The 26,316-nt window shown below is 34.2% G+C and overlaps 1 non-coding gene across 1 annotated transcript; it reads right to left on the bottom strand.

Moving 5' to 3' along the window:
• Positions 1 to 15,512: 15,512 nt before the first annotated feature.
• Positions 15,513 to 15,619, bottom strand: LOC128036286 (small nucleolar RNA R71). The gene has a single exon (XR_008193084.1). It is a non-coding gene; the product is annotated as a small nucleolar RNA R71 (small nucleolar RNA).
• Between the last annotated feature and the right edge of the window lie 10,697 nt (positions 15,620 to 26,316).

Genomic DNA, 26,316 nt, shown 5'->3' on the forward strand with positions numbered 1-26,316 from the left:
TTTCGTGAAAATTTCGTTCAAAAATTTCGACATTTGGGCACTCAATTTAGCCAAAAGAACTAAATTGTAAAAAGTGCAAAAGTTGAGTTCTACATGTTAGAAGTGTCCAATTGTTATGAAATTTTAAATTGGAGGTCCTTAAATGGTAATTAGACCATTGGTTAAATTGTGGAAAAAAATGGACATGAGATAAGTGAAATAGGAAAATTTTAAGTTAGGGGCATTTTGGTAATTTGGTAATTAAAAAGTATTAAAAAGACAAAATAGGCCAAAAATCATCATCTTCAACCTCATGGTCGAAATTAGCAAGGGGGAAGCCATGGTTAGGATTTTCAAGTTTCCAAGCTCGATTGTAAGTCTGTTCTAAACCCGTTTTTAATGTTCTTTACGTTTTTGAAGTCCCGAAAACTTGATTTAGCTTATTCTAGCAATAATTTAATCTAGGGTTTATATTTGGAAAAATACCCATAGGTGAAATGTGTTTATTTTGATGTTTCATGGTAGAATATGAAGCTTGAAATTATGTTAAACAACTTTTGCTAAGCGATTTTAAGTGAAAACGAGTAAAACGACATAATCGATAAAAATACCTAATGTTCATAAGTAAGTGTTAGAGTGGGAATTTGATGTTTCTGTAGAAGGGAAAAATGTTCAGCATGTCATACAACATAAGAATAAGAGATGAAGTTTAATTTCTGAGCTTTGGGGCAAAAGTGTAAATATGTAAAAGTTTAGGGGCAAAATCATAATTTTGCTAAAGTTTGAGTCAAGGACTGTTTTGATAAATGTGAGTGTTAACTAAGTTAAATGTATCATTATAGATTAAGAAAGACGAGAAGTCAACCTTAATCGGGGAAAAGAGAAGATTGGGGATAAAATTGCAAAATCTTTACATTTTGTATCGAGGTAAGTTGTATGTAATTAATACATTGTTATAATTATTTTTGTTATATTTCGTGACAATATATGCGAAAGGGTTGGATATGAAATAGTTATATTAAAGTTAGAAATTTGAAATTGATAGTTGATTTGTTTAAAATCAGCTTGGTTTGTGGATATACTAACTGCAAGTAATGGTTGAAGTGATTTAAATAGAATTATTAAATTGGTTATGGAGTTGAGTGGAAAGATTGATATTATAATGTGCTATGGAGAAATTGTAAATTATCAGAAAGTAAGAATCTTTATGGAACTGTCAGAATGGTAAAGATTTGAATAAGGTATCGATGAACACGTGTGTAGTGTTGTGTGAAGGCTACTACGTGAATCGCTAAATGATGGTCACATGTGTAGTACTAAGTGAAGGCTACAATGTATACCGAGAAGTTTTGGTCACGTGTGTAGTACTGTGTGAAGGCTACTACGTGAATCGATAAATGATGATCACATGTGTAGTACTAAGTGAAGGCTACTATGTGTACCGAAAAGCTTTGGTCACGTGTGTAGTACTATGTGAAGGCTACTATGTGAACCGACGTGTGTAGTACTATGTGAAGGCTACTACGTGAATCGTAAAACTTGATCACGTGTGTAGTACTATCTGAAGGCTACTACGTGTATCGAATGATAAAAATAACATGGATAGTACTGTGTGAAAAACCCCAAATATTTGTTGTTATACCGACATGTTCAATGAGATATGAGTGTGTGATTGGAACATGATAAGTTGCGAAAGAGTGACTGAAGTGATGAAGTCTTGTATTGTGTTATAAAATAAATGGTTATAGTGCTATGTGAATGAGGGATGTCTGCAATTGAATTGAATATCAACTTGAAAATGGCAAAGTGAATTTTGAATTGAATAGTGATTGAAAGTGAAAAAGTGAAATTATGAAAAAGTAGAATTAGCAACAAAATAGTTTTGGACAGAAATAATCATGTCAATTTGAAAAATCACGAAAAATGGTGACAATAGAATTAGAAAGTGAATAAGATATGAAATGAAATCTTAGTGAGTCTATTTTTACATAAAAGAAACAAAGCAAGAAAAAGAGTTATATATTTTGAGATATTTGAATTTTAGTGAGACAGGGACGGATTGATTTCGAATCCCTGTTCGATTTTGGAAAATCATTAAAATTGTAAAAAATAATTATTAGTTATAATTTATATGATTAGAATCCTTAATGAGTATTCTTTCAATAGAAACAAAGAAGAACACCATTTGAATTTTTTACAATTAGATAATTCATTTTTAGTAAAGAGTGGTCAGAACTGTAAGACTGCGTAACAGGGTAAACTTTAAAGAATAAAATGTACTAATTGGCCAAGTAAAAAATTATGAAAATTTTATGGTAAGAAGAAGTGTGAATCTAGCTTCTGAAAAAATTAACGTATCTTAATTTGGAGCTCTGTATCTTTGGATAAAAATGATTTAGTGACTCTAACTCAAATAGATAGCTTTGAATTTAAATATAAGTGAGTAGTGAAAATTATGTATAATGCTATTTAAGCATGTTTTATACATAAAGGATGTGGAATGTAGAGGAGGAGGAAAACTAATTATATATATGAATGGTTTGTGTATAATTGGTTATATGCTCGATTATAATTGGTAAACGTTAAAATAGAAATGATGCTTACATTTGCATATTATTGATCATGATTTAAGCTCATATAGGAAAATAAAGTTTCATAGTATGTGAGTGTGGTATATTTGGTATATGATTTGGTATGAAGTAAGGCCATGAATGGTTTATGGATTAACTCATGTTGGTAAGTTTGATACATGAATAAATGTTGAACTCGGCCATACTTATAATGCTTACGCTATATGTTTATTTGGCTAACATGTGCAGTGTACACGCTTAAGTTTTGGCCAAGTGGTGGTTGAATTATGCCACGTTAAATTTATAAGTTATGCATTGAAATGGTAAGTGCCTAGATGGGAATATGCTTGTGATCATGGAAAGGGTGGTAATGTTTAAATTATGTAAACTTACTCGAAATGGTCTATCATGTGGTTAATTCCAAAAAGAATTATGTTTAAATGTACTAGCTTGTGACTATGGTTGAATGATATGTTATTGTTTTGTGTGATATTCGTAGGAAATGAGTGTGGAAAGGCAATGAAATACTAAGTTCATACTTGAAGAATAAAATGACGAAAAAGGGGATGATGAGTTGATTTGATGTTGTTATTTAAGCTTAAGTGATGTTTTCATTGTAATACTAAGAATTTTATAAATGTGTTAATGAATGGTATAATCGATAAACGTTGAGTTAAATGGTGAATACGTATTAGTATTGAACTTAACGATATTGAAGTGTACATGAATTAAATGGAAGTTTCTAGTGATATGATTTGAATTAAAAGAATTATTGTGGTATTGAAATATATATATTGGATTGAGAAATTGATTTGAATTGTGAACATGAAAGATTGTGAATTGAATGAAATGGAAATGAAGCATTGAGTTACATGAGTAAGTATCGGGTCTCGTAGGCCCTATTTGTTATGAATATAATACTTTGAGGATATGTTGTAAAGAATTATAAAAGCATGTTAAAAATTTGAAGAGTTTAAATTTGAATGAAATTTTGTAACTCGGTTTAATACGTTTACATGTGTAAGTGTTCTAGTAATGCCACATACCCTATTCCGAAGTTGAATATGGGTAAGGGGTGTTACAAAATTTGTATGAATCTTCCTACTCTCCTCACCTTCGATCGTGACTTCGTTAGTTTCTTAAGCCTCCATTCCACCATCGTGATCTTTGATTGTTTCTATGTTGCTCATATAAATCCCGGTATACCTTATCATCCACGGTTAAATCCAATTCTTGCTGAGATGGATATTCAAAAATACTATATCCTCTATTATAACTCAATTGGTATGTCGAAGCTCCGTTCATCCTACTTTATGCTTCGTAAATTTATGCATCAACATTACATTGTGAATACATCTCCTGTAACAACCCATACCCGGCCTAGTCGCCAGGCCCAAATACATTGATTTCATTATAATTATAAGAATTGAAATACATGCAGTTTTGTTTTACTTTAATTACTCTAGCATTTATGAGAATATCAAGTCATGCAAACTTAGTTTAGCCTTTAATCATACTAACATAAGACAAACAAACATAAAATGTACATAACTCGAGCATTGAGACCACTTAGCAAATTTTCCAAAAATTGTTACGTAGGTATCGATATCGCCTTTATGGTATCGGTATTTCATTTAAGTGGTATTGATATCACCTGGAAAATCGATACCAAACTAGCATTTTGTTTCTTGCCAAATTTAAAAACATCGAAAAATATCAGTAACTTTCACAAGGTATCGATAATTACACCCCGAGTGTTGAAACTCGGGTAAAAGTATTGATACCAAATTGGTCTTCTGACTCCTTACACTTTTGAAAATACAGAGGTATCATTTTAAAATCCCTAATATCAATACCTCTACTTTAGGTTACAAAAATTCAGCATATAAGAGCATTTAAACCATTAAAATTTATTCCTAAACATCATGCTTCATTCACCTAGTCACATAAGCATCAAAATGCCACTACTTTGCAAAGGATAAAATGGAGTGGGTGAGCTTAACAAGCTCAGTGAATGCCTGGAACAACCGCTACGCAAACAAGTCGTCATGCACCAACCAAACAACATACAACATATTCCCACAACGTCATTAACTAAGTGCCATAATTCACCTATTTAGTCATAGTCCATGCATTCTTTTACAAATTATTTATATGAATGTTTAGGAATATATATATTTCGACACATATCAATCGCGTATAAGCATCTATATAATTACATACAATCACATTTAATCATAGAGTATGATAATTTGGCTCTAGAGTTTATGAAAGGTAAAGTGGACTCTATCACCACTCATCGGATACTAGGATCTCCAGCACACCTCACATAGACTCGTAGAGCCCAGCATATCCCATAAGCAAATCATATAGCTAAAGCTCTCCAGCAGACCACACAAACATATCCCGATGAATGGAGCTCAGCTCACATTCCCTTATCTCTCCAAAACAGTCTCTGGGCCTCAACGCCCCATATACCACAACACATATAACCGGCTACTCACAATCCTATGGCATGCCAACTATATCCAACGGTCTCATAAGTCACAAGGCCAAAATATCAATAATGTCATCAAATATTACTTATCAATAAGCTACTGGCCCGATTCTTTCAATAACCTCATACGGCCTGATAAATCACGGACTTAGCTGTCCTTTACGACCACAACGAAAGACTTTCTTCCAAGGTTATACTTTCAAGAAGACTTTATCGCCGACTTGAAATTCAATGTCTTTATGTTTTAAATCAGCATTTGATTTCTGTCAACCCGAAGCTACTTTCAAACTATCACAGATTACGTTCACTTTTTCTTCAGTCTCTCAAATAAAAATCAGCCCCGTGAATCTTTTTTCTCACTGAGCTCATTCCAATACAATGGAGTTTGGCATTTACGACCATACAAAGCTTCATACGGTGCCATCTTTATGCTCGACTAATAACTATTATTGTACGCGAACTCAACCAACGGTAAATATTTCTCCTAGTTGCCTTTGAATTCTAGCACACAAAAACAAAGCATATCCTCAAATATCTGAATTACTCGCTCGAACTGACCATCGGTCTGTGGATGAAATGTAGTGCTAAAATGCAAACATGTTTTTTTCTCAACATAACTTGTTGAGATACTAAACATCTTGATACATAGTTAGAAATCTATCGCCTCATACCCAGCCACCAGTACACTTGTTTCAAATCACTGTACATCATATTGTTTCTAGGATGAACAGAAAGCTACCATTATGAGCTTCATACAAAATCTTTCAAATGAGCTTTGAATTCTTCGGTACACAAATTCTTCCTCTAAAAAGTAAACAATCATCGGATCGTATTTGAAATTTTGAATCAGAAGTTGACTCACTCAGTTTTCGTTTAGCTAGCAACACATTATCACACTTCTGAGCGTCACAGATCTGTTGTAAAAACATCGGTCTAGCTTTCAATTCGATTAAAATTGAACCATCATCAAATAACTTCAGTCGCGTATTCATCACTCGCAAAGCAAATAAAGACTTTCTACTCAGAGCATCAACAACTACATTTTCTTTACCCGGATGATAATCAATAATCAAATCATAGTCTTTCAATAGCTGGAGCCACCTGCGCTGCCTCAGATTCAAATCTTTTTGTCACATTAAATACTTTAAACTTGCTAAACTTGGCAAATAATTACTTCTCGTGCAAGGTTTGCAATACAATTCTCAATTGTTCGGCATGCTGAGACTCATCTCAAGAGTAAATCAAAATGTCATCTATGGATACCACAACAAATGGATCTAAATATGATCTAAAAATTTTGTTCATCAAATTCATAAATATTGCAGGTACATTAGTTAAACCAAACGACATCACAAGAAATTCATAATGTCCACACCTGGTCCTAAATGCAGTTTTTGGCACATTAGAATCTTTAACTCGTAGCTGATAATAGCCAGAACAAAGATTAATCTTTGAAATACTATTAGACATTTCAACTGATCCAACAGATAGTCAATTCACGGTAATGGATACCTATTCTTAATCATAACTTTGTTGAGCTGGCGGTAGTCAATACATAATCTCATTTATCCGTCCTTTTTCTTTACGAATAAAACAGATGCACCCTAATGTGAAAAATTGGGTCGAGCAAAACCCCTATTTGTCAACTCTTACAACTATGCTTTCAACTCTTGAAACTCAGTAGGAGTATTTCTATAAGAAGCTATTCATATCGGTGATGTTCCTGGTACTAACTCAATGGCAAACTCAACCTCTCTAATCGGTGGCAATCCGGGTAACTCCTCTGGAAACACAAAAGGATACTCACAAACCACTGGCACTGATTCTATCTTCAACTCAGAAATGCTAGAATCAAATACATATGTAAGTTATGCGTCACAACCATTTCTCACATATCTCTCTGCTACCGAAATAACAATAGGCAACCCACTCAAACTATCAAATTCAATCTAAAGCTTCTCACCGTTCTGACATTTTAATACAGTAAGCTTTCATCTACAGTTCACGATAGCATCATGCAGAGTCAGCCAATCCATGCTGAAAATCACGTCAAACTTATCAAATGGCAATAGCATCAAATCAGCCAAAAAACTATAACCCCGAATCGTCAAAGGATAGTTCTTGCAAACCTTATAGACTAGCACATACTAACCTAGGGGGTTCGACACTTTAACCATGAATTCAGTGGACTCAACAATAAATTATTACTTGATACTAAATCCATGCATACATACGAATGGGTTGATCCTAGATCAATCAAAGCAATAACATCAGTATCAAATATAGAGAAAGTACCAATAATAACATCTGGCACAGAAGCTTCCTCCCATGCACGGACAGCGTAACCTCTTGCTGGTGCTCGTGCCTCAAATCTCATAGCATAGTGTTTTGTTCCAACACGACTATTACTCACATTTCTTGGATTACGAGGTGGTTTACCTCTCGTAACAGTGTTGCTCAGTTGTATAGTCTGAACTTTTTCTTTCTCTGGGTTCTCTGGGCAATCACTAAGAAAATGGTCAAAAGAACCACACCTGAAACATGTTCCATTCTTCAGTCTACATTCATTGAAGTGTTGTCTTTTATATTGTTTCCATTCAGGCCTATTGTCCCCAACACTACCCACTCTTGCTACAAACGTACCCTGAGTCTTTGGACTCTAACGCTGATTACTTCTATCTTTACTAGAATACCCCACTGAAGTTGTGGAACAGTTGTGGTGTTCCTTCAGTCTCTTCAACAATGACTGATATGACTTCTCAGTTGATATCTTTCTCAAATCTGTAGCTTCAAAATTAGCTAAGCTCCTCGACTTTATGTGCTCGATCAACTTAAACAACAAATTCTTTCAGCTAAAGAATCTTGACTAGAAGTTTTATATCTTCATTTAACCCTTCCTCGAATCGTTTACACATAGAAATCTTAATTAGAATGCATTCTTGGGTATATTTACTCAATCGGAATAACTCTCTTTCGTATCCTGACATTGAAATACCACCCTATTTAAGCTCAAGAAATTCCTTGCGTTTTTTATCAAGAAATCTCCGACTTATATATTTCTTTTAGAACTCAATTTTGAAGAATTCCCAACTTATACGCTCTCTCGGCACGATTGAAATCAACGTGTTCCACCATTGGTAAGCTGAGTCTTTCAACAAAGATACAACACATTTAACACACTCTACCGGTGAATAAGACAATTCGTCAAAAACCCTGATCGTGTTTTGTAACCATAATTTTGCTCTCTTAAGAACATCTTTAGCAGTGGTTCTAAATTCTTTAGCCCCACAGTTATGAATCTTATCAATAGGTGGCTTATTAACTCGCAAAGGTTCCAAACCTTGAGGAATAACGGGGACCTGTAGGGGAATAGGTGGGAGTGGAGGTCATTACGTAACTGGGTTCGTACGTAAAAACTTAGTAAACCATTTGCTCATCATCTGGAGGAAGGCTTACTCCATGAATGGAGGCTTGAACATTATTCTCAACTTCATCGGAGTCAACTCGATTGGATGTCGTTTCTATATGAAAACATATTTCTCAACGAGTCAAGAGTTATCACACTATTACAGGTTATATAATGGCATGTATTTCTAGGCTCACACATGATACGTTCAGTCCGAGAATCGACTAAATCGTAGCTCTGATACTAAAAATGTAAAACCCTTAACCCGTATCTGTCGTTGAAATACGGTTACGAAGCATTACCGGAGGTTATAATTCAGAACTATAAAAAATTAAAAACACTTAAATTACAACATAATTCATGGAAAAATTAATCAATGACATACATATTGTCCCTTATACGATCACTCGAGGCCCTAAAAACACATTAGAAGTGAATCGGGACTAAATCAGAAACATATAGAATTTTTAGGAAAAAGTTCAAAATTTTCATACAGCAGGGGTCACATAGCCGTGTGGCTAGGCCGTGTGATTCACACGGCTGAGACACACTCCCGTGTCTCAGGCCATGTGGGCATTCGAAGTAAGGACACACGGCCATGTCCCAGCCTGTGTCTGTGACCGTGTAGCTCTCTAACATGGGTCACACGGCCAAGCCACACGACCGTGTGCCAGGCTGTGTACCCTTCGAAATGACCTCACACGACTGTGTGACAGGCCGTGTGCTAGAACGCATAACTGCCTGACTTGCAACCTTTTGTAAGCTACAAAGGACATACAATCGTGACACACGGTTGAGACACACCCCCGTGCCTTTGGCCTTGTGGATGAAAAATAGGCCAATTCCAAGCCATTTTTCTCACCCAAAGCCTGCACACATCTACAACCACTGTTCCACATATATTCAAGCACTCAAAGTGCACAAAACCATGCATCAATAAGCTAAACCAATAAGGTATTTGATCATACAACCAATATACCCAAAAGGTACCTCAATCCCAACAACCAACATGTATTATACAATTGCATAATTTAGGCATAAGTCAACCAACTTGTAACTAACTGTATGCCAAAACTTACCACTATGTTGACATATCAAAGTCACACTCAGTATACCAAAATGACCACATTCAAGTATATCAAAGAACAACTCATAGTATGAATTTTAATTACCATTCCAAACTCTCATCATTTAAGCACCATAAACACCATAATATCAACCAATATAAGGACACATATACATGACAACATAATAACTATTCTATCGTCCAAAAGACCAAAATTACAAGCCAACTCAAATGGCTATATCATCAAACAAAAACACCATGACTTAGAAACATCAAAATCTACCAATTTAGTCGATGGATAGTGTGGTAGGTTTCCGACAAGCTTCCAACCCAAACGAGCTTCTGGTTCACTATAAAACATGGAAAATAACACAAAGTAAGCATGAATGCTTAGTAATTTTATATAATGTAAAACTTAACTTACCATTTCATTACATAACATTTAAATTTAGCATGGACAATACCAACCAAAAGCTTGGCCAATGTCTAGGCATCCACACAAACATGTTAGCATACATCATATAAATCATAGGCAAATTAACATTGATAGCCATTAATCTCAACATGAATCATTCAAGTTTGTCACCTATTTCAACATACATAATTTTCATGTATCACCATATCAAAGAAGTTCATATATGTACATGCCTTAGTTCATGTCGTTCTCTTACCGTTTCCTTTCCAAATCATTCCCGTTGAACCATTTAGGATACCGATGGATACTCGGGATAGCTCTCACAAAGTGTGCTAACATATAACTGTAGTCCATCAATTCTTTTACATATATGCTCACACGAGCTGTAAAAATAGGCCTGCTCACACGTAGCTACATGATGATGTTCACACAAGCTATGGAGTATCCATAGCATATTCCAAACCTCAACCATCGATAGGACACTCAAGACCAACACCCGAAACATGTAAACCCTAATGGCATGTCATTTGTATCCTATGAATTCTTAAGGTTCAAACAGGGCTCGGTAGTCGACATAACATCGTTGGATATGCAAAAATTATATACAGGGCAGTCCAAAACACATATATCTTTCAAATAAAAGGATACAAATATAATTTAATTACACAAACTTACCTCGACGATAAAACGTAGATACAGAGTAGATTAATCGGAAACTTTATCTTTGCCCCGATCTACAGTCGTATGAGGTTTATCTTGATCTAAATGAATAAATTTGATTCAATTCAATAATTATTCTATTCCATTCAGTCCAAATCATATTTGAGCAAAATTACATTTTTGCCCCTATAGTTTTGATTTCATTTCAATTTAGTCCCTAACTCATAAAATAAAAATTTAAGCAATTTCCTATTAACCAATTCTAGCCAAATTTCATATAGGTCCCTACCAACCCATACATTTTATTATTTTTAGAATTTCACCATGAATATTTTATATTTTTCAATTTAATCTCTATTTGACAAATTCATCAAAAAACACTTAACAAATGTTGTTTATATAACAACAACTATCCATTTTCATCCATCAAACATCAACAACCACATATATTCATTCATCGAAAAACCTTAAAATTTTAACAATTTTGCAAATTAGTCCCCGGACTAGCTAGATTAAGCTACAACTACTCCTAAAATATAGAAATCATTAAAAATGGGGCTTAAAAACTCATCATGCAAGCAAAGGAAGTTCTGCGAATACCCTTGCTTGGTTTAATGAAGTATTTTTGGTGGTGGTATGAAGAAATGAAGAAGATGAACATAATTTACTTTGTTTAATTTAGTTTAATTACTCGTTTACCTTTTTGCCCTTTTAAAACATTAAAAATTTCATTAATACCAAGCCATATAAATCCATTAACTTCATTAATGGTCTAATAACCACATAAGGACTCTTACATTAAAGTTCTATAGCCATTTGATACATTTAGCTACTAGAAGTCTACTTTTGCTCATTTTATGATTTATTCCTTTTTATCGAATTAAGCATGCAAAGAGTAAACTTTCTTAATGAAATTTTTTGACGATAATACTAACGTGTTGTAGAAATTAAAATAATAATAAAAAAAAAATTTTTACGTCAGATTTGTGGCCCCAAAACCACTATTATAATTTCACTAAAAACGGGCTATTGCATTCAAAGTCTCATTGTGGTCTTCGGTTCCAAACTCTTGCTGACAATTATCATCTAATTCGGAGTGATTGATGAGGATACGGTGTCTCTTATTATACGAGTTGGGAACATCATATCTAATTTCTACCAAAGAACTCTGAGCCTCTATTTTTGTGTCAGTGATTTTGTCATTTCCAATATTTGTGCCCTCAATTCTTTTATTTCCACTACATTCGCATTGTAGGTTGACATGGTTGTCTCGCACAAAACTATCTCGTGCGGATTATGAGAGAGATCGTTTGGATCTTTGAATGTCCTTAATTTGTCTGATTGTCCTTAGACTTCTAGCTTTAGTTAGAAGGACTTATATTCCTCAAATTCCAAAGGAAATTTGTATGAATCTTCCTACTCTCTTCACCTTCGATCGTGACTTCGTTGGTTTGTTGATGCTTCATTCGACCATCGTGATCTTTGATTGTTTCTATGTTGCTCATATAAATCCCGGTATACCTTATCATCCATGGTTAAATCCAATTCTTGCTGCGTTAGATATTCAAAAATACCATATTCTCCGTTATAACTCCATTGGTTTGTTGAAGCTTTGTTCATACAACCTTATGCTTCGTGAATTTATGCATCAACATTACATTGTGAATACATCTCCTGTAACAGTCCATATTCGGCCTGGTCGCCAAGCCCGAATACTAGAATGCTACATCACCGTCTCACATCGATTTCATTATAATTATCAGAATTGAAATACATGCAATTTTTTTTACTTTAATTACTCTAGCATTTATGAGAATATCGTGTCATGTAAACATAGTTTCGCATTTAATCATCTAACATAAGAAAAACAAACATAAAATGTACATATCTCAAGCATTAAGACCACTTAGAAAATTTTCCCAAAATTGTTATGTAGGTATCCATACCGCCTCTATGGTATCGATATTTCTTTTAATTGGTATCGATACCACCTGGAAAATCGATATCAAACTAGCATTTTGTTTCTCACCAAATTTCAAAACATTAAAAAATATCAGTAACTTTCACATGGTATCGATAATTACCCAGAGTATTGAAACTCGAGTGAAATTATTGATACCAAATTCGTATTTTGACTCCTTGCACTTTTGAAAATACAGAGGAATCATTTTAAAAGCCCTAATATCGATACCTCTGCTTTAGGTTACAAAAATTTAGCATATAAGAGCATTTAAACCGTTTAAATTTATTCCTAAACATCATGCTTCATTCACCTAGTCACATAAGCATCAAAATGTCTAAATTATTAGTCTAAATACCATATTTAAGTCTACATGCTTCCAAACATACATAATATGAAAATAATCCCAAAAGCATCTTAACAATCCAAATAAGTGTCTCATCGTAAGCGGAAAAAAATATAAGATTTTTCCTATATAATTCATCATCTTTTACTTAAAATTATTGTTAAAACCAAGTAATTGTTTAATAAATTAATGAAATATGTGAAAATATGAAATTAGAACATAGAAATTATTAAAATGTGATTTTATGTTTTATTATATAGTTTTCATGCATAAAATGGCTTATTTTATATTAATTTAATCATATTATATTTTTAAGTTATGAGTGGGCCATGCATGATTAAATTAAATAATAAAATATAATGTTATATTTTAATAATTCATTGTACGTATTTCATTAATAAAATTGGGTTTAATTAATTAAGTAAATTGATTAATTAAAGTGCTTAAATTAATTCATTTGCTCCTCTAAACTATCTGTTATTTTTGACACGTCTGAGAGTTTTCTTCTAATTCCAAAACCATCCAAAGTGGGGACCAAGTCAACCCAATTTTTGGTTGCACATGGCTGATTATAAACCAATTTTTGGTTTAATTATACAAGGCCCTTGAAGAGTTGAAGAAATTAGAGATTTACTTGAAGATTTATTGGAGACCGAGTTTTAGTCCTGAGTTGTTGTGGCATTCAAATTGACAAAAAATAAAGGAAAAATCAGTCACATTTTCTCAATTCATGGTCGGCAACTCTTGGAGGAGGTTTCAAAGGATTCACACTCCTAATTTTAGCAAACTAGCTCCATTGCCTCACCTATAAATAAGAGCTCATTTCTCACTTTATCCATCATCACTCATCTCATCATCTCTCTCATCTCTCATCCTCTCTCTCAACTCTCTTAGCTCTCACGCCTATCATCATCCTTGCATAATGATTTTAGCAAATTAGCCTCTTAGAGAGCCCTTGGTCGGCCACCTTGGAGAACCATCAGCAAAGGAGTAACGCAAAGAAGCGAAGGAGCCTCGTCAGTCAGAGTCTTGGGTAACAGCCACTCTGAATTTGGTTTAATCTTTCTTTTCTTTATTTTAATATAAATATGTTTGCTATGTGTTCTTTGTTCTTGTTTACAACAATGATAGCTTAATTTTATTTAAGCTAGGATGATTATTTTGATTAAATAATGTTTATTTGATTCATGCTTATAATGTTTGTGCCTCAATCGATCATGTTGTCAATTAAAATCAAGTTTGTATTTCGTTCTTATGTGATTGAAATGCACCTGAATTAGCTGAGCAATCCTAACCAGAAGACGTCTAATGGACGCATAATTGAAATGTGCATGGTCAATTTAGATCCTAACCCGATTAAATTGTAGGTTGCATAACAACCCAAACCAGGCTCTTTATCTACATAGTTTTTAGATTTGTGTGATTAAATTGTTTCAAATCTAACACGTCCCTATTACCTCACACGAATGCTAAGAAACCCTTAGTAAATAAGGATCAGTAAAATGCGTATTTACTAAGTAGAGGATTCCGAAAGGACCTAATTTTGTTTCCAAACTCATGAAAGATCGAGTTACTATTGAATGTTTTTCTGAATATTATTAAGCATGATGATAATAAATTAAGTTTAATTAAAGTAATTTTCCTAGTTTATTTATGTTATAATTGTTGCAAATTGTGTTAAGTTTTGCTAAAATCTATTTCATTCATATAGTCTGCATATTAGGATAATTTACATTAGGGATCATTGCATCTAGTTTATACCACTTCTCAACTATATTTTGTTTTTGTTTTTCAAATTGTTAATATAACTTTACAAATTAAGTGACTTAGCACAAATACAATCCTTGTGGAGACGATAACTCGATACTTACTTATTACTTGATAACAACTGTGTATACTTGCAGAAACCCGAGCGTTACAAGTTTTTGGTGCTACTGCCTGTGGATTATCAAATGTTGCCATGGTCATTTTTTTCGTGAAATTATTTATTGTCAGTTTGATTTATTTCTAACATTATTAACTTATTCTTTTTAATTTTTGTGATTTTCTTCTCAGGTGTTTATGAGCATAGACCAAATTATCGATTTACTCTTTATAAACCTTGAAATTGAGTGAACTTTCAAACAAAAAAGACATGAACAAACAGCTCAAAGACAAGTCGACATGCACCTGGGAAATCAAAATCAAGACCAAGGTAATGAAGCCGATTATGTAGGAAATCCCATCCTCATTGCCGATGGTAGGGATCGATGCATCAGACAATATGTTGTGCCACTTTTTAGCGAGTTAAACCCAGGAATTAGAAGGGTAGATATTGAGGCAACCTAGTTTGAATTGAAACCAGTGATGTTTCAAATGCTACAAACGGTGGGCCAATTTAGTGGTATGCCCACGTAAGATCCACATCTCCACCTCCGATTGTTTATGGAGGTGAGTGATTCATTCAAGATAGCTGGTGTGACTGAAGACGCACTGAGGTTGAAGTTGTTTCCGTACTCATTGCGAGATCGAGCACGAGCATGGCTCAATTCATTGCCACCAAGTTCCATATCTACATGGTAAGAATTAGTAGAGAGATTTTTGGTTAAGTATTTCTCACCTATAAAAAATGCTATGTTAAGGAACGAGATCACAACTTTCCAACAGTTGGATGACGAGTCTTTGTATGAGGCTTAGGAGCGATTCAATGAGTTACTTCGTAAGTGTCCTCATCATGGGATTCCTCATTGTATCTAGTTGGAGACATTCTATAATGGTCTCAATGCACATACAAGATTGATGGTACATGCTTCCGCAAATGGTGCAATTTTGTCTAAGTCTTATAATGAGGCTTATGAGATCATCGAGAGGGTCACGAGTAATAACTATCAATGGCTAACAAATCAAACAGCTTCAGGAAGACGTGTAGCCGGAGTTCATGAATTTCACTCCCTCACTTCGTTATCAGCTCAGGTATCGTCTATTTCCTCTATGTTAAAACAATTAACCGCTAATAGTACTAATAATTTTATAGCTCAGCGACTAAGTCCGTTTGAAGTAGTTTCTTGTGTGTATTCTTTTGAGAATTGTCCATCAAATCCCGAGTCAGTGTACTATGTGGGGAACTAATATCAAAATAGTAGTGGATAAGGAATCCAGTCCAACTTCTACAATACTTCATGGCGTAATCATCCTAACTTTTCTTGGAGCAACCAAGGAAATGGACTGAACAATAACTTATTATAGCAAAGACCTAACCAAACTCAAGGGTTTAATCAGCAAGCTCCAAACCCAGCTCAACTTGAGGCATCAAATAGTTTGGAGAACTTGTTGAAAGCATACATGGCAAAGAATGACACTTTGATCCAAAGCCAAGCAGCAACACTGAAAAATTTGGAAAACCAAATAAGTCAGTTGGCTACAGAGCTTCGTAATAAACTGCAAGGAACCTTATCGAGCGATACTGAGAATCCAAGGAATTTGGGTAAATAACATATCAAGGTAGTGGAATTGTGAAGTGGTAAGACTCTGGAACCTCGATTGATTGATGTCGAAGATGAGTATGCTGAAAAGGAGGAAAGTGAACCAGAGGTTAAAGTTCCTACACCAAAGGAATCAGAATCTGTAAAGTCTGACAAGGTAAACCCTGACTTAGTGAATTCAGATATTTTAACTTCTTCTTTGGATGCAGATTTACCTACTCAGAAAATTTGTCTGGTTCAACCGAAAGCTCCATCACCTCTATATTCGCAAAGATTGTAGCAACACAAGTAGAAACAGGAGGTGCAATTCAAGAAGTTTTTGAATGTTCTGAAGCAGTTACACATCAATATTCTGTTGGTGGAGCCTTTTGAATAAATTCCAAATTATGTGAAGTTTATGAAGGATATACTGTCCAAGAAAAAACGACTGAGTGAGTATGAGACTGTTGCTTTGACAAAGGAGTGCAGTGCGTTCCTGCAAAACAAACTGCCATCGAAATTGAAAGACCTAAGAAGCTTTACTATACCCTGTAACATTGGTGAATCTTACTGTGGTAAAGGTTTGTGTGACTTAGGATCAAGTATCAACTTAATAACTAAGTCTATTTTCAAGATGTTAGGAATAGGTGAAGTAAGACCTACAACTGTGGCGCTTTAGCTAGCGGATTGATCTTTAGCATATCCTGAACGAAATATCAAGGATGTTTTGGTAAGAGTCGATAAATTTATTTTGTCCTATTGATTTCATTATTTTAGATTTTGAAGCAGATAAAGAAGTACTAATTATCCTTGGGAGACCTTTCCTAGCCACGGGAAGAACGTTAATTGATGTGTAGAAAGGTGAACTCACCATGCGAGTTCAAGATGATCAGGTAACCATTAAAATTCTTAAAGCAATGAAATTTCTCGATCCAGCAAAGGAGTGTTCAGTTATGGAAGAGATAGAAACCTTGGTTTCTTTGGAAAGCAATTTTGAAGAAGATCCATTGGAGAAAGCTTTAGATCTTGACCCTTTGGAGGGTGAAGAAGGTGAAGAAAACATGGCTTTGATGAAAGCCAATTCGAGAAATTATATTCAATCCACACGGTTTGAACCATTGGAGTTGGAAGTCGGAGAATTTGTGCAACCCTAGTTGTCAATCGAAGAACCACCTAAACTCGAAGTAAAGGTACTTCCTTCCTATTTGAAATTCGTGTATTTAGGTGATTGTTCTACTTTACCTGTGATTATTTCAACGAAACTGACAAAAGATTAAGAGGAGCGATTAATTATTGTTCTAAAGAAATTTAAGAAAGCAATTAGTTGGAGCATAACTGATATTCGAGGTATAAGCCCTTCATTTTGGATGCATAAAATCATTTTAGAAGAAGGTGAAATCGCTCGAATTGATGGGCAAAGGAGGCTCAATCCTATTATGAAAGAAGTTGTGAGAAAGGAAGTGATTAAATGGTTAGATGTAGGAATCATCTATCCTATTTCAGATAGTTCGTGGGTAAGTCTGGTACACTGTGTGCCAAAGAAAGGTGGAATCACGATTGATGAAAATGAGCATAATGAGTTAATTCCAACGAGAATTGTTACCGGTTGGAGAATGTGTATTGATTACAGAAAGCTGAACAAAGCCACTCAGAAGGACCATTTTCCGTTGCCTTTTATGGATCAGATGCTAGTTCAACTGGCAGGTAATGAATTCTATTATTTTTTAGATGGCTACTCGGGATATAACCAAATAGTTGTAGCCCCGAAAGACCAACATAAAACAACCTTTACTTGTCCATATGGTACGTTTTCTTTTAGGTGAATGCCTTTTGGTTTATGCAATGCACCTACAACTTTTCAACGATGCATGATGGCAATATTTACTAATATGGTCGAAAATTTTGTTGAGGTTTTCATGGATGATTTTTCTAGTTTTGGTAACACTTATGATATATGTTTGAGTAATTTGGCTAAGGTACTGAAGAGATGCGAAGAGACGAATCTTGTCCTTAATTGGGAAAAATGTCATTTTATGCTCAATGAAGGAATTGTCTTAGGTCACAAGATCTCAAAGAAAGGAATTGAAGTTGACAAAGCAAAGGTGGATGTAATTGAAAGATTACCGGCCCCAATTAATGTGAAAGGAGTTAGAAGTTTCTTAGGCCATGCCAGTTTTTACCGAAGGTTTATCAAGGCTTTCACAAAAAATTCAAAGCCATTGTGTTTGTTGTTAAAGAAAGATACAGTGTTCAATTTCAACAAAGCATGTTTGGAAGCTTTTGAAGATCTAAAGAATCATTTAATTACAACCCCAATAATTGTTACACCTGATTGGGACTCACCTTTGGAGTTGATGTGCGATGCAAGTGATTATGCTGTTGGAGCTGTGACGGGTCAAAGAAGAAATAAAGTATTCCACCCTATTTACTATGCAAGTAGAACCTTGACGGGAGCCCAACTCAATTATACGGTAACTAAAAAGGAACTATTTGTTATAGTTTTTACTTTTGACAAATTTCGTTCATATCTTATAGGTACCAAAGTTACAGTATTTACTGACTGTACGGCCATTAAATACTTGATCACGAAGAAAGATGCAAAACCAAGGCTAATTCGTTGGATCCTTTTACTCAAAGAATCTAAACTTGAGATCCAAGATAGAAAATGTGTCAAAAATCAAGTAGCTGATCATCTGTCAGGGTTGGAGCAAGATAAGGTAACCTAGTCATGTGTGCCTATCAACGAGAATTTCCCAAATGAGCACTTATTTAAGGTAAGTCAAATTCATGAAATACCCTGGTTTGTTGATTTTTCCAGTTATCTTGCATGTGGAATAATTCCTCAAGAAATGACATACCAACAAAGGAAAAAAATTCCTTCATGATAGTCGGTATTATTTTTAAGATGATCCATTTTTTTAAATAGTGTGTAGCTGAAAGTGAGATTGCTGAGATCTTCTATCATTGACATTCATCTCCAAGTGGGGGACACTTTGGTAGTTCACGTACTGCAGCAAAGATTTTACAAGCAGATTTCTTTTGGCCTACACTATCTAAAAATGTTTATGCTTATGTAAAGAACTGTGATAAGTGCCAAAGAACTGAAAATATATCAAGGAGGAATCAGATGCTCTTGACAAACATTTTGGATATTGAAATGTTCGAACGTATGGACCATTGACTTCTTAGGCCCATTTCCTTCTTCATATGGGAACAAATACATCTTAGTTACTTTGGACTATGTATCCAAGTGGGTTGAAGCTGAAGCATCCCCTACAAATGATGCTAAGGTAGTCAAGCGGTTCCTACATAAGCATGTGTTTACATGATTTGGGACACCAAGAGCTATTATTAGTGATGAAGGTTCCCACTTTGTGAACAAATGGCTTAAGTGGTTGCTTGAAAAATATGATGTGAAGCACAAGATTGCTACTGCCTATCACCCCTAGTCTAATGGACAAGTTGAAAGAGTGAACCGTGAAATCAAAGGTATCCTTGAAAAGGTAGTACACCCTAACAGAAAAGATTGGTCTCGAAGGCTCGATGATGCAGTATGAGCCTATCGAATAGCATTCAAGACTCCGTTAGGAATGACTCCTTATCGGTTAGTCTTTGGAAAGCCATGTCATTTGCCATTAAAATTGGAGAATAAAGCTCACTGGGCCTTGAAGCAGTTAAATTTTGATCTTAAGCAAGCCGGTGAGAGAAGGATGTTACAACTTGATGAGTTGAAAGAGCTGAGGTTGTTTTCCTATGAGAATGCCAAAATGTGTAATGAAAGATCAAAGAGATGGCATGATAGTCATATAAAACCTTGCGAGTTTAAAGAAGGTGAGAAGGTGTTGTTGTTTAATTCAAGGCTGAAGTTATTTCCTGGGAAGCTAAAATCCCGATGGAAATGACCTTATACCATCCACCGAATATATCCTTATGAAGCTATTGAATTGTACGACAATTATGGAGGTACGTTTAAAGTTAATGGTCAACGTCTCAAACACTACTGGGATGGTGAAGATGAGTGAGTTGAATCTTCGCGCAAATTAACAGACCCTTGATTTTTCATAAACTCGTATTGTAAATAAATAAATAATTAGAATTTATTTTGTTAAATTAAGTACATTTAATTAATTCTGTCTAAGGAGATTGGAACTTAAGCGAGACCGCTATGACCCCACCAACCTTTCCTGGGAATTAATTAAATGTAATTTGTTAAGAAGAAATCTTCTAATTAGGTTTTAAAATGTTTTTCTAGTTTAAATTATTTTTTAAAATTTAAAATTTTTATGTTAATAAAGGGGGTCAAATTTGGCCCAAGTACTAATAAGTTTTTTTTAGTGAGATACAGTTTGAGTTTGAAGCCCAAGATAGCAAAAAGGAGGGAAAAATTTAACCCTTGCCCTCACACCCATTACTTGCCGCCAAAGTAACCTTAATTTAGATACATTTTTGCTACATGTTGCCCTACATTTTCCCTATATAAACCCCTCTCCATTCTACTAAATTTTCATATCCCTCAAAGTAATTTGCTTACACCTTAAAATTCCTTAAAATCTCTCTTTTTGTGCCGCTAGCCTCAAATCTTTAAAAGAATCTCTAGCCCTTTTTCATTTCTTTGGCTGAAACTACCTAGTGCCGCCACAAGAGAATTACCGAAGCATCGGTGTCGCTGTCGCACGTAGCCATTATGGATGCAGCATACAACCATTACTGTTGCACATTGTCGTCGTCGCCGCAACTCCTTCGCCATAGCAAGGTCTGTCGAAGCAAGCTCCACCCTCTTTTGCTGATTTCTCTTTTACCTCTGTAAGTAGAAACCTTATCGAATTTTTGGGAAAATACCATGTCTCGCAAAAGAACTAGATCGTCAAAAACTACTTCTAAAAACCTGATTTTGATCGATGAAGAAGTGAATGAGTGATTTGATTCAATTTTCAAACATCAACCTATGATGCTGGAAAAGGGTTTCAACCTGAAGAGTAATGATGTGATGGTTGTCCCTGTGCCGATTAGAAAGATAATCAATGCTATCAAGTGGGAACGATTCTGTGATGCTCGTTCACTTCTCGATGATGAACTAGTTCAAGAATTCTATGCTAGTTTGACTACACAAGATGCTATTGAAGTCATCGTTCAAAAGAAAAAAGGTATCTCTTACTTCCAAGTCCATCAATGATTTGTTGAACTTACCTGATGTTGAGGAAGATGAGTACTACCCTATGATGAACAATATCAATTGGGACTTTCTTCAACAAGTGCTTAATGTTGTGACAAATCCGGGATCCTAATGGATTATAAGAAAGTATGGGAGCTATTCTTATCGAAGAGAATACTTTAAACCAGTAGAAAATGTTTGGTTTTATTTTGTTCGCTACAGTTTTATGCCTACCTCACATCGTTCCACCATCTCAATAGAATGGATGCTCTTGTTATATGCAATTTTGACAGAAAATTCCATTAATGTTGAGAAAATTATCCTCAAGGAAATTCACGATTGTGCTAAAAAGAAGGCAGGAAGTGCTTATTTCCCATCATTAATCACTTCACTTTGCTTAATGGCCCGTGTTAAAACACAAGCAAATCTGAAGGGGCAGTATGTCCAAGGGTGCATCACAAGTGATGATCTTGATAGGTTAGTAGAGAGAATGCGTGAGCTGAACCAAGGCGAGCAAGAGGAACCAATTTAGCTAGAAACCAAAGAGTTAACAAATAAAACTGAAGCTGAAGCTTATTCAGTTATAGACACTAAAGAAGAATCTGATAAGGAACCAAATAGTCCTCAACTAGCTAAAAGAGCTGAAATGTTTAAACCAAGGGTTAAGCTAGAAAAAGAACCAGTCAAGCTAAGTGTTGAACCAAAATTTACAACTCCAATGCCGACTCCTGTAAGTACTTCAAAGAAATCGGAGCTGTCAATTTTGATGGATATGTGCAAGTTCATGCACAATCAACAACAAACTTACTAGAAATATGCAAAAATTAGGGATGATTCAATTCGAAATACTTTTAAGAATATCTCTAACACTTTTTCCTGAGTTCCTAAATGCTATCTTTGAGACATGGATGGAAGATACTGACGATGCAAGCGGAGATGGAACTAAAGAAGATAAGGGGAATGTGTTAGAAAAATAAAAAGAGGGATTCTTGTCTTGTTATTTATTTAATTATTTTTTAAGTATTTAGGGATTTATTTCTTTAGTAATTAGGGTTTAATATTTGCAAAATAAAACATAGCAAGCATGAATAAATACTTCTATAGAAAGAAAAAGATTAAGTGATGTGGCAATAGGAATGAACATGTCTAGGATTGGGTTATTCGGAAAGACTTGGTATTTAAGCAGTCTTAATGACTCACCTCTCTTTGTTTACAACCCTACCTGGTGTTCAGTTTTCATTCATTACTTTGTTCTTACAATGAGGACATTGCTTCTTTTTAAAGGGGGTAAGGCAAATAAATTGCTCAAATTTTAAAATTTTCAAGTATGCTTCAATCATTTCTTTCATAAGTATGTTTTAATAAATGGATGTTTAGAGAAATTCTTTTTAATAAGATAGCTTGTATGCAAGTATGAATGATGATTTTTTCTGAGTGATTGTATGTTATCATGAAGAATGGAATGTTTTTATGATCTTAGTCTTACGTAATGTTTGCCATGAAAACTTAGTTTCTCTTGAGATCAGACATGCATGAAGGTTTATATCTTTAGAATTGACTTAGTAACTTTCTTGAGACTAAATCCTAGGGAGCATAAAAATATAAAATGATATAGGCACCATTTTTCTTTGGATCGTTTGAGCCTTTTCAAGCCCACCTTATGATATTAGACCCTTGAAACTATAATTTTGAGCTTAAAGGCCTATTCATTATAATAAACCTACATTATAAGCCAGTACCATCTTTTTTTAAAATTATCCTAATTTTGTGCACCTATCTTAACTAAAGTTGTCTTGGTTATCAACATTTGAGGAAATTTTCATAAAGATGTATGTGCTCTTGCATAAAATAAAATAAAATAAAATAAACAATCACAAAGACAAAGAAAGAGCGAAGAAAAGTTTGCCTAGTCTTCAAAAAGGAAAAATGTATGAGCTTGAGTAAAAAATAAGTTTGGGGGTGTTCCAAAGGTTCACTTGAAGAAAAAGGTTGAGTTTCAAGAAATCCAGGACAAGTTAAAGGTTAAGATTTTTGAAATCGAAATGTATCATCTCTTAAAATCCCTACCTTTAAACCAAGCCCTATTGCAACCTTATAAAAGACCTATTGATTTGATGATTATGTCACCTACATTAGTGGAGAGGAAGTATTAAGTTCAACATATGAAGATAAAATAAGCCTTGTGATTGTTTGCTTGATTGAGGAGAAATTGTGTTGAATGAAAAATATTATCTATGGCTGTGACATGCATGCAAACTATGATTCATGTTGACATATATTGAAACATAGAATAAAATTTTCAGAATGTTTGTATATGAGTTACTTGTTAATAAAGAAGATCTATGAGCATGAATTTGTTGATGCATGATTATGAGACGAAGATTGATGCTACTTACACTCTTAGCAAAATTTGCCTTATCAAGACCTTGTGTTGTGCATGAACATTACTCGGGACGAGCAATGATTTAAGTTTGGAGGTGTGTAAACGGAAAAATATATAGGATTTTTCCTATATAATTCATCACCTTTTTACTTAAAATTGTTGTTAAAACCAAGTAATTGTTTAATAAATTAATGAAATATGTGAAAATATAAAATTAGGACATAGAAATTATTAAAATGTAATTTTATGTTTTATTATATAGTTTTCATGCATAAAATGGCTTATTTTATATTAATTTAAGCATATTATATTTTTTAAGCTATGAAGTGGGCCATGCATGATTAAATTAAATAATAAAATATAATTTTATATTTTAATAATTCATTGTAAATATCTCATTAATAAAATTAGGTTTAATTAATTAAGTAAATTGATTAATTAAAGTGGTTAAATTAATTCATTTGGTCCTCTAAACTATCTGTTATTTTTTACAGGTCTGAGAGTTTTCTTCTAATTGCAAAACCGTCCAAAGTGGGGACCAAGTCAATACAATTTTTGACTGCACATGGCTGATTATAAACCAATTTTTGGTTTAATTATACAAGGCCCTTGAAGAGTTGAAGGAATATGAGATTTACCTAAAGATTTGTTGGAGACCGAGTCTTACTCCTGAGTTGTTGTGGCATTCAAATTGACCAAAAATCAAGGAAAAATCAACCACATTTCCTCAATTCATGGCCGGCGACTCTTGGCGGAGGTTTTAAAGGATGGACACTCCTAATTTTAGCAAACTAGCTCCCTTTCCTCACCTATAAATAAGAGCTCATTTCTCACTTTATCCATCATCCCTCATCTCATCATCCCTCTCATCTCTCATCCTCTCTCTCAACTCTTTTAGCTCTGACACCTATCATCATCCTTGCATAAGAATTTTAACAAATTACCCTCTTAAAGAGCCCTTGGTTGGCCACCTTGGAGAACCATCAGCAAAGGAGCAATGCAAAGAAGAGAAGGAGACTCGTTAGTCAGAGTCTTGGGTGACAGCCACTCTGAATTGGGTTTAATCTTTCTTTTCTTTAATTTAATATAAATATGTTTGCTATGTGTTCTTTGTTCTTGTTTACAACAATGATAGCTTAATTTTATTTAAGCTAGGATGATTATTTTGATTATATAATATTTATTTGATTCATGCTTATAATGTTTGTGCCTCAATCGATCATGTTTTCAATTAAAATCAAGTCTGTATTTCATTCATAAATGCACCTGAATTAGCTAAGCAATCCTAACCAGACGACAGCTAATGGACGCATAATTGAAATATGCATGCTCAATTTAGATCCTAACCCGATTAAATTGTAGGTTGCATAACGACCCTAACTAGGCTTTGTTATCTGCATACTTTTTAGATTTGTGTGATTAAATTGTTTCAAACCTAACACGTCCATGTTACCTCACACGAATGCTAAGAAACCCTTAGTAAATAAGGATCAATAAAATGCGTATTTACTAAGTAAAGGATTCCGAAAGGACCTAATTTGGTTTCCAAATTCATGAAAGATTGAGTTGCCATGGAATGTTTTTCTGAATATTATTAAGCATTATGATAATAAATTAAGTTTAATTAAAGTAATTTTCCTAGTTTATTTATGTTATAATTGTTGCAAATTGTGTTAAATTTTGCTAAAATCTATTTCATTCATATAGTCTGCATATTAGGATAATTTACATTAGGGATCATTACATCTAGTTTATACCACTTCTCAACTATATTTTGTTTTTATTTTTCAAACTGTTAATATAATTTTACAAATTAAGTGACTTAGCACAAATACAATCCCTGTGGAGAAGATAACTCGATACTTACTTATTACCTGATAACGATTGTGTCAACTTGCACAAACCCCAGCGTTACATCTACCACATTGCCTTTTTATTCCCTAGAACTAGAATAAGCAAAACACCTACTATAATGAATAAGAATGGCTTGTATCAATCCTTCGACGGCCACATCGCTCACATCGGGAATGCAACTACTCTGCAAAGGATAAAATGGAGTGGGTGAGCTTAACAAGCTAAGTGAATGCCTAGAACAACCGCTACGTAAACAAGTCGTCATGCACCAACCAAACAACATATAGCTTTTTCCCACAACGTCATTAATTAAGTGCCATAATTCACATATTTAGTCATAGTCCATGCATTATTTTACACATTATTTATATGAATTTTTAGGCATATATATATTCCGACAGATTTCAATCATGTATAAGAACTTATATAATTACATACAATCACATTTAGTCATAGTGTATGATAATTTGGCTTTTGAGTTTATGAAACATAAAGTGGACTTTGTCACCACTCATCGGATACATGGATCTCCAACACACCTCACATGGACTCGTAGAGTCAAACATATCCCATAAGCGAAGTATATAG

This window comes from Gossypium raimondii, chromosome 13, assembly GCF_025698545.1.
Source record: "Gossypium raimondii isolate GPD5lz chromosome 13, ASM2569854v1, whole genome shotgun sequence".
In the NCBI taxonomy this organism is placed as follows: domain Eukaryota; kingdom Viridiplantae; phylum Streptophyta; class Magnoliopsida; order Malvales; family Malvaceae; genus Gossypium; species Gossypium raimondii.